Source organism: Hirundo rustica, chromosome 3 (genome assembly GCF_015227805.2).
Source record: "Hirundo rustica isolate bHirRus1 chromosome 3, bHirRus1.pri.v3, whole genome shotgun sequence".
Classification (NCBI taxonomy): Eukaryota; Metazoa; Chordata; class Aves; order Passeriformes; family Hirundinidae; genus Hirundo; species Hirundo rustica.
The window spans coordinates 33,015,621-33,027,447 of record NC_053452.1 but is presented as its reverse complement, the minus strand read 5'-3'; the positions used below and the strand labels follow the sequence as shown (position 1 = coordinate 33,027,447).

The 11,827-nt window shown below is 44.2% G+C and overlaps 1 long non-coding RNA gene across 1 annotated transcript; it reads left to right on the top strand.

The window, feature by feature from the left end:
* The first annotated feature begins 9,434 nt into the window (after positions 1 to 9,434).
* LOC131378508 (uncharacterized) lies at positions 9,435 to 11,816 on the top strand. The gene is made up of 3 exons (XR_009207624.1): positions 9,435 to 9,586; positions 9,662 to 9,849; positions 11,403 to 11,816. It is a non-coding gene; the product is annotated as an uncharacterized LOC131378508 (long non-coding RNA).
* The last annotated feature ends 11 nt before the right edge of the window (positions 11,817 to 11,827 follow it).

Here is an 11,827-nt window from a genome sequence, read left to right as displayed (position 1 = left end):
GCCAAATTGATGGACTCACAGGAGCCACCAGCTGCATGCCCGCTGCGCACCTGCAACACAACAAGTGGCTGCAACCACTTCAGCTTCTGGAAAAACAAGCTGCCTTTTCCATCCCTCAGCAGCTTCCAGACAGGCTTTCTTCAAGAGGATATTCAAGACAGTCTTTGTTAAAAATAAGTAGCTCAAACCATATTTTTGTTCCAAGTCTTTAGTTTCCCCACTTTTCTGTCCTAAAACACTGGCGTTAGTATTTAGATGATTTAACATTCTGTAAGTTGTCAGATTTGGGCAAGTCACAGGTGCAAGTGGATATAATCGGAGTCCTTCTCGTGGATCTATGGAATTGAGTACCCAGTCATTAGCAGCATTAGTTCTTACCCCTTATAAAACCACAGTCTAACATACATCCTAAACTGGGAGCTTTGTGCTCCCATTCAGACTATTCCCTGGTAGCTATGTGACCACATTCCCTGCACAGGTGGAGCAGAGCCCTTATTTAAAGAAGAGATGGGATTGCAAGCAAAGGCTAGTGATGGATTGGGTTCATTTCCTGGCCTACACTCTCTAAGACTTTGACCAAGTTATTTGATCTCTTAATGCTCTAGTTCCCATACATGAAAAGGAAGTGATAATGCTTTCTTCTTTCCAGTTTTTTTTTTTTTTTTTTTTTTTGCTTTGTTTTGTTTTGTTTTTCTTTAATCTTCTTGGACCAAAAGCAATTTTGCTTTTTTTTTTTTTTTTTTCCCTGTGCTTCTGTGTTTTCTGTTTGTATTCCTAGAACAATTAGATTTTGATACACAGCACAAGTTCCCTAGTACTGCAGTAAATACAAATAATTATCTGTTCTCAGTTGGAGTCTGTGGGCACCATGAACAGCCAATAAACAAAGGGATGACGCAGATCCATAACTGACGCTGTATGGATCTTAGAGGACTAAGGAGTGGAACAGTAAGTTCAGAAGTAGATTCCAGGAGTCACCATGCGTTTAATTCCTTTCAGCTTTTATGAATGTGCAAGTTAATTCTCTATGCTACTTTTCCACTCCCTGGTTTGTTCCCACTACCTGCTGCTTGCCTGGTAGTGGGCAACTAAGCTAAACACAGCTAAACCCCAGCTCCTTTCCCCTGCATGAAATAAACACTCCAGGTAACATGCATTACTCTAGGTAACAGGGCAGATCTCAGCCATGGAGCATATCTCTCTTCTTCCTCTCAGTTTTCACTTCTAAATCCAGCTGACAATTTCTTAGAGCAGGGATGTTGTCTGTGTGAGGCACCAAGCACAGCATGTCTACAGCACCACTGGTATGGACTTCACAAGCCACTGGTATGGACTGCACTAGGCAGAGTTTCTCATTTATTAATTACCTAGAATAAGTCAGTCAGGGAAAGCTTTCTGCCAGATAGCTCCTTGGCTGAAGCAGGTTTTGGGTGTCAAGTACCAAAAGCATGGAAGAGTTGGGTGAAAACCACAGCCTAGAGACAGTGAAAGGGACACCAAGGGTTTGGATGATGCATGACTGAAGGTGCCACTGCTACAACAGCTACAGCCCAAGCGCCAAGCAGAGCCAGAGGGCCCCTAAGTTCTGCTTTGACAGCACTGCTCTTCTGCTCCAAACCTCAGCTTAGACAAAGAAACTGCTTGATAGCAAATCATTTCAGCTGTCTCTCTCCTTTGGTCACCCCTGCTCTGTGGGGCCTCTGCAGAACCCTATAAGGAAACCCACAACTCCAGGCTGGGGTCAGTTCTTTTGCCAAGATCACTCAAGATCACATCAGAGCCAGTGCCAAAACTTCTGTGTGCCTCCAGGCCTGGCAAGTCCACCAGTACAAATGAATTGCAGGGAATGAACATTACAAAGCACATTTCTGGAGAACCATGGGAAGGACAGAGAGAGAAGCGAGAAACACAGCAAAGGATGAACAGAAAAAGAAAGGGATATAGCAGACACAAAATGGACCTACAGGTTAATAGAAGCACAAACTGGTGATACCTTTTGTCAAATATTCGTGGAAGGATGGTTTGCACAATTAGAGCCAGAGGCAACATTAACAGCTGGCACTGAAACACTGCTGGTAAGCTGCATTCCTCTTCTAAAAGCCCCCCTTCCCTACCGCTGCAAAAGCATCAGTAGAGCCATCAGTATATATGACGTGGAAAATCATTCCAGGCAAGTTTTCCCTACAAACTGTGTCCATTATACACAGGTAGAGAAACTACACTGATGTCACCTATGCATTGAAGACAAAATCCTGTTATTTGGTCGGTGGTCTCTCCCCTCAACACTGCAAAAAGTGAGACTGGACTGCACCTTTGCCTTCAGAAGAAGATAAGCAGTAAATAATTTATTTGCAGGCTTTTTCTGGCACAGACAGATGTGTATAGACACAATAGGGAAACACTGCTTGTTGAAAGGTCAGCAGATACTGATTATGAGCAGGGGAATGTTCTCACAGGAAACACTGAAGACTGTGCAGAAGTAAACATACCTCCAGTGTGGAGTGGTGTGGTGATCCAGCTGAGTCCCCCTCTGGGGACTAGCTTCCCAGGGATGATGCACAAGGCCCTTGGGGTATTTACACAGCCTGTTTTCTAAAGACCAGCTGCCACTCAGCACAGTTTATCTTCTTTTCCTGATTATCCAATCTGTGTTTTCTTTGCTCCTTCTGGCTGCCTCTTCCTCCAGTTCCTGGAACTGTGAGCAGCTGAGGCCTCAGCAGCACCTGCGTGCGCGCCAGGAACAGCAGCTGCCGCATCCACGGATGCCGAGCGCCGTTTTTCCCCACATGCATTTCCACACCACTGGGCAATAGGCTACTTTCAGATTCTTCCCATGCAGATTTGTTTCTAACTCAGAAACTTCGTGTTTTCCTGGAGTGCGAAAACTCTTAGCTCCTGGTGTGTCTGCATTTTGTGTTTCTTTCAGTGAGAAGGGCTCTCCAAAAAGACCCATCCTCTTGTTGCTACTAAAATTAGGAGAGGCGAGACATTTCCAGCTTGTGATAAGCCTGGCTGAACTTTAGTAGAGGCACAGAGGATCTCACTGGGTCCTTGCATTTGGGTCCCTCAAATGCTCCAAACTCCAAGAGCTTTTCAACAGAAAGAGCATTTGAAGCAAACACAGTTCTAGTGCTCCTACAGAAGGTCAAAGCCCTTCTGCTGGCAAAGGCTTGTGTGTCCATGTTTGATGGATCTTCCTGCAGGGACACAAATGTTTAAGCTCAGATATTTGTTGCAGTCTCCACTTTGGCCTGGAGGAGCCCTGACTTGCACAGCAATTCCAAACACACAAAGATTAAGGAGGAGGCCAAGTTGAACGGCTGGCATCCCTTCAACGTACTGCTTAGCTAGGATTTTGCTTATTTCTTGCAACAACAGGGTTCAGAGGGATGCACTCTTCTCTGTGGAACAAAGAGGGCACTGTGTACCAAGCTTTTGCTGTATAAAATCATTTCAGTGAAATTCCCATTTGCTGTTTGCCTGCTCCTAGGCTGCTCAAAAGGCCTGCTGTCTCCACTACCTCCACTATTTTTTTGATCCAACAACTGTAACAATAAAAGACGTCAACGAGTTGCCCGTAGAACACAATTCACGTCTGTTTCTGAACATACTACCTGAGAGAGAGAGATAATTTTGCATCCACTACAGGTCTTTTCTAGTAATAACCTTGCAAAGAAAAACCCTTCTAAAATATAATTTTAAGAGGAACTTTAAAAAACACTTACTGAACAAACAAACAAAAGCTTCTCTTGCTACCTTCAGGTTCTATTAGCATTAAAGTTGCTGCTTAAAAATAGTGGCGGGGAAGAGAAATAATAATGTTATTTACTATTCATGAGTTGTTCAGAGTACCCAAGGAGGAGTTGTTTAAACTAAACAAAAAGAGATTTCTTTCATTCTGCCTTCTCCCAAACCACCTCCTATATGGTAGGAACGACTACTTGATGTTCTTACTACTGAGGGAGCAGGGGGCTGCCCTGGTGGGTGCAAAGCTTGTGATTATTTACCAGGTAGGATTTCTACAACATACAAGGGAGCTCATCATCACCCAAGGTTACTTCTGGCTTAAGCCATCAGTTCAGTGGACTTTAGTATTGTTATATAATTGTAACCAGAAGTCCTCAGGGAATTTGAACCATGTTGTTGTGCTCTCACAAGTAATTTGTGAGGAATCTCTCCCCTTAGGAGTCTGCTTTAGCCAGTAATGTGAGACAGCTGTGAGTTTTCTTTGGGTGAGAGGAACTCCCAGTGGCCAGAGCCCAGGCTGTGCTCTAATCATCTCCCATGATGTGATCTCTTCAGAACAGGTAGACACCTCAAAACCCCTTTCAACTTTCTCATCAAGTTCATACTGTAGCTTTGTAATTTTGTTTCTCTATATAAAACATTGACCACCACTGCTTTACTGCTGTAACTGCAACTGCAGTTCCACTGACTCCTCATCTGCCCTCTCCAGATGGGATCCTGATCCAGCAAAATCAAAGAAAGCTTTGACACTGACTTCTGTTGGACCAATGGCCTCTGGCTGTTGTTAAACCTGTATTTTAACCTATTCCCGATTCCAGTTTTTTTCACAGCACTGTTCTTCCATCCACTCAGCAAAGCACACTTCTAACAGCATACCTGAGTTCCTATTTCTGTGTACATCAAGCAGATGATGTTTAGAAAATGGCTGCAGCATTCACCTTCCCTCAGCCAACTTCATATCACTGTGGCCCAAAATTTCTAAGACAAATTATCTTGAGCTGAAAGGATGTGATTCTGGGTTAACAGGGGCGAAAATAAAGCTGTGGTGAAATGAAAAGGAAACTTTAGGTGGCTTTGTATTTTAAAATTCATTAAGCACTTGCATGCAGAGACCCACCAAAGTCCTAGAACTAGGCAAATTGGTCAGTATTGACCCTAACAGCTCTCTCCCACAACAATTATACCTTAGCTTATCCCTGCTGGTAATGCTTCCTGTAAAACAAAGAATGCTTGAGGACTCCTCGTGGTGGTTGTCTGGGAAAGGAAATTTGGTTCAAAAGCACTACCACAGTCCCAGTCTGCATGCCTTAGGTGCTCGGATGTTGGCAACAGCCCATCCCACAGTGATTCTACTGAGCCAGGTCAAGCTTTGCAATGTGCTGTTATTAGTCTGAGGTGAACTGAAATTATGAAATGATGAAATTATGAGGCAGTCTAAACCAGGAGTCCACTGCACCACCCACCCTCCTGCCCTCAATCCGTTTCCTTTCCAATGGAAAGCCGGAATCATGGTAGGGAGGAGAGAGAAGAGAGGGCAGACAATTACACACCCATCCTGACAAACAAGCAGCATGTGAATGCAGTGCACATCTGGGCCTCCAAGCTGGAAAACAGCCCCAGGCCTCCCAGTTCACATGCACCTCTACACCTCACAAGCTGTTTTAAGCAGGAAATTGCCCTGTGACTGGCTATGAAGCCCAAATAACTGCCTGTGAGAGACCCACACCATCTTTCATGAGCATACTCCTGTGCTGCTGCGTTGACAAACTCGCGGGGGGACTTGGGCATGTGGTTTCTCTTACTGTCATAAGGAAACTTCCTTGGCTCAGATCTGCAATGACCTCTGGACCTTGCTGGACGGGGTCACTCTGCTGCAGGAAATTCTGAGGTAGAGGCTGGTAGAAGCAAAGGCAAATGTAACAGGAAAACAAGCTGGTACTTATTATTGTGACACCACTAGTAATCCCATATAGACTAAAGGCCAAACTGGGAGGGGGATTCAATGTGCAAGGTGCTGAACAAACTCAGAGTTTTGGGTTTTGCTATGAATTGTTTAAAGATCAAAGAACTGGAAACCATGAAAGGCAGGAGTCTGAAAAGAATGCGGTTCAGGCCTACAAATTGTGATTTTATTGAGTAGATCAGATTTTGGGAGTGATGCAGACAATGTCAAAAAAATCAAGACAAGAAGGAGAGAGGTAGGAAAGAAATGTTAGGGGATTAGGACTCTGGATCAGGTTATTAAGAAGAGTCTTCATGCATACTCATGAAACCAGAGATTGCATTCTCTCTTTAGACCAAATGGAAACCTCTATGCAGACAAGAAGAAAAATTACTCCTACCAGAGCTCTGTCAATAAAGAAATGTCAATAAAGGTTGCTGTTAAAACAATATCCCAACGCAGAGGACAAAATACTTTCTACAGGGTGGTCTACTACTTCTTTCAGTGACAACCCTATCCTCTCAGCTACAAATTATTACTTAGCTTTTCATAATAGCTATGTTGGAAGCACATATCCATTTAATATTTGGAATTTTTCACATATAATTCCCTTATGAATGGGAAATCTGTGTTTAAGATTACTAAGTGTATAGAGACAAATTCTGCCCTTTTAAAATTTGATGTAAAGTGTCTGCCCTAATATAGATTTACACTTGTAGTCAAATCAGAATAAATGAGAACAAACTTCGGCCTCAAACATTCAGCACAGCGGCAGGAATGCAACATAAGAAAGGGTTACTTTCTAACTGCTTGCAGGATTTAAGGCAAATAAATAAATAATAAGCCTCTGTTTCTGAAAGGATATTCAGTCTACCCAAAGCACCATCCAAGTCATTAAAGGATTCCCAGGTGCCAGCATTTGGAAAGGGTATTATCTATTCAAACAGTTTAGGCAGAGGTCTCTGCTGCTCTTTCTCCCGGGTCATCTCAGATTTCCTCAGTCTCTGCCCAGAGCTGAGTTGGAGGCAGGAAAGAAAAGCTGGAAATTTCAGAGGAGTAACATTTTCTCCTGAATTAGACAGAACATATTTTTCAGTCTTGCAGTAAAAACGAGGAAACCCCACCTTTGTTGGTGCAGCTGCAAGGCTGCCTGGGTGAGGGCCACACACTGCATGTGGAGGAACAGACTCTGCAGCAGATGCTGTGCAAAGAACCCTCTTTTCCTCCCCTTTTTTGATATAATTTATCTGGCTCATCTCTACTATTTGGAATAGAAACCACATACAAATGTCAGCACAATGCAGCTGGGTTCTTAAAACAAAGTATTTCAGCAGCAGGTGGAAGACTGAATCCACACAAAGGCAAAAGGCTTGCCCAGGAGATGGCTAAGCTTTGCTGGCAAGAGTCAGTGCCCCGAAGATGAGGATGTAAATACCTCTCTGGATGTCTGATGCTTGGAGGGCACAGACAGTTATCTGAAGCTGCACACCCCACCTGAGTTGGTCTCTGGTTCCTGCACATTTTTAAAGGTTAAAAGACCTAAGCAGGTGCCTTGGAGTGAGTAAAAAATTTCATATTGGGAGGTATTTTCAGAGGAAAAAAAACCAACAAAAAACCTGTTGAAAATGGCCATCACTGTAGAAAGTGACACTGAGAAAAGGCCAGTGGTCTCTGACTATCTGGCAAAGAGAGACATGCAGATGTCTCCAACAGGAATAAGCTCTGCCTGGATAAAACCCAAGCTTACTACAAGAAGAATATTTTTTTGGAAACCTTGTCTTTAATTAATGAGATCTGCCCTGTCAATTGTTCTGATCCCAGAGTTCCCCTGCAAGCACTTCCTTTTGCTCTGGGCTCTCAGGTGCTCGGCCAGAAACACCCATCCTATCATCAGCTTGCCACGTGCATCAGGCATCACCCCAGTCTTCATTGCATTTTTGCTTAAACACTTTAGAGAGATTCTGCCTGTAGCCACCTGAAAGCTTCAGACTTGTTGAGCTCTCTTCCAAGGACAAGTTGATTAAACCTTGTTACACCAAGTCTGTGATTACTGCTGGCTGCTGGTTCATTCTTCTCTGTGGTGTGTAGTCTTGGCCATGGCTCTGAAAAGCCTAAATCATTCATCTCTCTGCATCATAAGGCATGCTCTTCTACCATTTTGTTGTAGCAACTGCAGCTTGTAGAGACGAGTGCCAGTCCTAAAAGCTGAGCTTATAAAGACCAGGGACTGTCATGAGCAAGTTGCTTCCAGGGAATCACCAAAACAATTTAGCAATCTTTCATACACTGCCCATCTTTGTAGGATGTATGAAAAAGCCTATTAGTATTAGTATTAGTTATTTGTGAATACATTAAATCCTAGTGCCAAGACAATAAAATGATGGGCTGGATAACACCCATTCCAATGTGGATAACACCTATACCAATGCATTAAATCTTCCTAAAGCCTAACCACAGTCAGAATTACACTGACATAGCAATTTCTCCCTCTGCTGTTTTGTCTTTCCCAGGATTCCTCAACAGCACCTTCCTCCTCAGGCTGTCAGCAGTCCCACAGGCAGCATGTGTGTGTGCACAGTCACAGTGCTACATCTCACCCCTCTGGGTACCTGAAAAACAGCCAAGGCAGACATGTGGGTTCAGCTGTCAGCTAGAACTACCACAGCAACTTGAGTGATGCCTGGGCAGGATGATGTAATCAGCACATTGGTATTTCTTACCCCAGTAAACTCTACCTGCCCCCTGTGCCAAGAGCAGTCAGTATGATAGATGCTATTAAGAGAGTGATGAAAAGCATGGAACAAACCTTAAAGACAGAAAATTTCATGTCACAAAATGACAAAGCTCTTTGGCTCTTGTGCTTGTCTTTTCCTGAGTAAGGCAGGATAACCACTTTTTTGGGGCATGTTGCCTGCTCAGGATTATGCCAAAGAGAAACCCCAGGGAAGGCTTGTGACAGTCATCCTGCAGATTTTCTCTGTATCTCAGCACAGCTGTTCCCATCCTGACCTACTAGCCCAATTTCTTGCTGAGTTGCCTCCGAGAGTGCTACTGCAGGCATTCCAGAAGTGGAGGAGTCCAGCTCACGGCACACAATGCACTTTCACCCCTTCCGCTCTGTGTCTCCCCATGACTGCACACAGCTAGCTCAGGTCCCTCTAATGGAGAAAGCAGCATAGGTCCTGGACAAGCCAAAAGACCCACACCCTTTTCCTTTGAACAGTGGGCACTGAAGGTATTCCAGCATTTTTCTATATTTTGTACAATCTCCAAGACAGAGGAAGGTGTCTGTACTGTATCAGGTAGGGAGACTCCTGATCTGTTTTGTTGCTGTCAAACCGTCACTTGGCTCTGGTTCCTTACTTTTTATGCACAGCATAGCTCAAGGCTTCACTTTGCAGGTCCTGCAGTTTGTTCAGCTGTTTGTCATCCACAATTTCCTCGCCTTCTGACAAGCAGCCATCTATCCTTCCTTCCTTGTTGACAAAAACCCCGTATTTTCCTCTCTTGCTTACTACCTTTTACTATCCTTAGCAGTAATCACTTACAAGCAGGAAAATGATTCAAAGCTGCAATGTTTATGAAGTCAGAAACAGTCTGAACTTTTGAGATGATCTGAAGGAAAATCAGATTTTATACTCAACACACCTGGGAGGAATAACCCTTATCCATTATTTGCTGCATCAGAACCACCTGCAGATTTGTCCCCACCACACAAAAAAGCTGGTGATGGATAGCACTATAACTTGTGATCAATGTCAGCCCAATGGATGCCCAGGACAGTGCAACAGTTGTTCTGCAAGAGTATTTTGAGGACAGCCTTATTAATTTGTACCAGCAGAAACGGAAGTGACATGGGATGCAAATGATAGCTATTCCTCTTTCTTCAGAGATGAGGTATAATAAAGAACACGTAGGAAGATGAGCTGACTTCACTACATCACTAAAGGTATTTTCAAATGTTTTATGAAGGTGTGCAAGCAACCAGGAGCCATTGTGCGCACAGCAGCAACTCACACGTATTTCAGGATGATCAGTTCTGTAAGCTTCGCTACCTTGCCTGAGATGAGTGGAAGGGAGCCTGAGACTGATTTCTCCCCCAAAAGGATGCCAGCTCTAAAGGGTGGAGCTGGGAGAAGCTGAAGCTGTTTGGCACACAGGTATGTGCGTGTTCTCTGCAGAGGCAGGAGAACTGAGTCCCCTGAGGTGCTGCACTATGGCAACTCCCCTTGCTGAAGCAGGTGTCTCAGAAATGCCACCTAGCCAGATGCCAGCTGAATGATGCCTGGTGCTTCTCTTCCCTCCTGTCTGCCCACTGCTGAGCGCTCCTTGTTTGAGTCTGGGATGGCAAGGAATGGGAGAAACTGCTTTTGAACTGTTTAATAACAGTGATGGTAACCTTTGACCTTACTGAATAGCAGCGCTTTTGACCTTTCATTTGTTAAATAATGCAACCACTTACCTCCCAATCCTTATCAGTGTTTAGTAATTGGGGTCAAGACAAAGGGGAGCAGAGTTACCCACCAGACTTTTCTGAATCAGGAAGAATTTCCTTAAGCTATAGATATTCTTTTTGATAATCTTCAGTCAAGGCAGGCAAAGACTAGAGACTAGGTGGCTTAGAAGATCCAAAACAGGCTAAAGAGCCTCTCAGCTGTTAGCATCTGGTTTGAATCCAGCTGTAGTTGACAGTGGCAGAAATTCATCATAATTTTGCGTTGCCTCTCTGAGTCATGTGAAATGAGTTTGGCTTGCAGTTCTACTGTTTATTGGTCAATTGTAGCCCTAACAAAAAATACTAACACACACTATTAGAGAAATGAGTGATTAAATGAGTCTACAAAGCCTGAAAATTCCTATTCCACTGAGCAAATCAGGCACAGGTAGGCAGCAGTGAGGACAAAAAGTCTATGGTCACTCCCGTGTGTCCTACCTGATTCGTGTCAAAGAGAACGTGGTTAATCTTCAGGAATTTGAGCTGCCTTTTGTACAGGGGAAGTAAAGCTAATGGGTCAGCTTGTGTGCTGTACAGCCCATTAAACATATCACTTGACAGAAAATCAGGTGACAACCATTACAGGCAGCGGTCCCAGGATCAGTGTTTTCCTTAGAAGTGAACAGGAAACGGATGAAAAAGAAAGAATTTATGACTTTACAATGGATTGAAATGTAAGTGCATGCACGTATTTATTTATACAACGCACACATAAGAGCTTAAATTTCCTGAAGACGTCAAACAAATTCTATTTGTCTAAGCAGCTGCACAATCTCATTACTTATTTATTGTATTTTGTGTTAAGCCGGACGGCAAGATTTTTAGGGCAGAAGCTGTTTCCTGGATGTCTGTGATTCAGCAAAATGAACTGCCAAAGAGCAATCTAAAGTAATTTATAAATAAGCCATTTATTTATAAAGGTGCATGAGCTAGATAAGATCACAGAATCATGGAATGTTAAGGGATCAGAATGGACCTCAAAGATCATCTAGTCCCAACACCTCCTGTCATGGGCAGGGGGACCTCCCACCAGACCAGGTTGCTCAAGGCCTTACCCAACCTGGCTTTGAACACTGCCAGGCTTGGGGCATCCAAAGCCTCCCTGGGCAACCTGTTCCAGTGTCTCACCACCCTCACAGTGAAGAATTTCTTCCTAATATCTAACCTAAATTCCCTCTCTTTCAGTTTGGGCCCATCACTCTTTGTCCTATCTTACAGTTCTGGATGAAGAGTCCCACTCTGGCTTCCCTATCGGTAGTGGAAGGTTGCTATGAGGTCTCCTTAAAACCTTCTCTGAGCTTAAGAGTCCCAACTTTCTCATCCTGTTTTCATCGAGGAGGTAGGCGCTTCAGTCCTCTTATCAATCCCATGGCCCTCCTCAGGATCTGTAGGAGTGACATTTTAAGCAGTGAGCTTCGGAAGGGGATTTTCCTCCTGTTGTCCATGTACGAAATAAAGCAAACGGAGCCCTTTGTGGTATCCCTCTGAAGGAGCAAGGCAATTGTATGCCCGCCCCCGTTTTGGACTTGGCTTTGGATTTAGGCCTCTCGGAACCGAGGAACACAGCGCAGGCAGGCAGCCATGACCTCATCCCGACTGGGCTGCCGCTCTGTGCCAGCGGCCCCGTGTCCCGGGCGGGCTCG